Source organism: Limulus polyphemus, unplaced genomic scaffold, assembly GCF_000517525.1.
Source record: "Limulus polyphemus unplaced genomic scaffold, Limulus_polyphemus-2.1.2 Scaffold707, whole genome shotgun sequence".
Taxonomy (NCBI): Eukaryota; Metazoa; Arthropoda; class Merostomata; order Xiphosura; family Limulidae; genus Limulus; species Limulus polyphemus.
Window position 1 is genome coordinate 288,909 of NW_013666317.1, and position 687 is coordinate 289,595.

Genomic DNA, 687 nt, shown 5'->3' on the forward strand with positions numbered 1-687 from the left:
GAGGAATAAAGTGGCAAGAGTCCTTCCTCCAATATTTCGATGTATTTCGCAAAATTTATGTTGCCAACGCACTCCACTAAGCTCAATCTCCCACCAACCCAAACAGCTCCCTAAACCATCACACTGAAGCCACCATGCTGCAATCTGTTGAGCCAAAACTCTTGGTGAAGCATTCTCCAGACCCATATCCTTCCACTGTCCGAAAATTGAGCGAATCTTGATTTGTCTGAGAACAATACGGTCTTCCAAAAGTCCAGAAGCTTGGTCATCATATCACTTGCCCACTTCTTTCGTCTGACTATGTTGGCAGGTCTTAATAAGGGCTTCCTTCTAGCTGGTCTGCAACGATAACCCAATCTGTGGAGAATCCGTTGAACAGATATTGGGCTCATCCACCAACTTTGGCTGCTTCTGCGGTCATTAATCTGGGATCCATTTTGATGTTCTTCTTGACAGCCCTTTTTGTTCTCTTCGATGGACCTGGATGCTGCTCAGTTGTTTCCTTGCTGTGGTTCCTGAACTGCACGATAATTCTGTTGACTGTTGAAAGCGAGGTTCCCAAATTCTGCGAAATTTGCTGCTGACTTATTCCACCATCTGCTTGGCCAACTATCCTTCCTCTAACAAAATCTGACAATTCGAGAGAACCTTGGGTTCTAGGCATGTTGCAGCACAAGATAATTAGTG

At 44.8% G+C, this 687-nt stretch overlaps 1 protein-coding gene across 1 annotated transcript in view; it reads left to right on the forward strand.

The window, feature by feature from the left end:
* LOC106460096 (E3 ubiquitin-protein ligase HUWE1-like) overlaps positions 1 to 687 on the forward strand; it is a 165,843-nt gene that overhangs the window by 11,558 nt on the left and 153,598 nt on the right. The gene's annotated exons all lie outside the window — the stretch shown is intronic.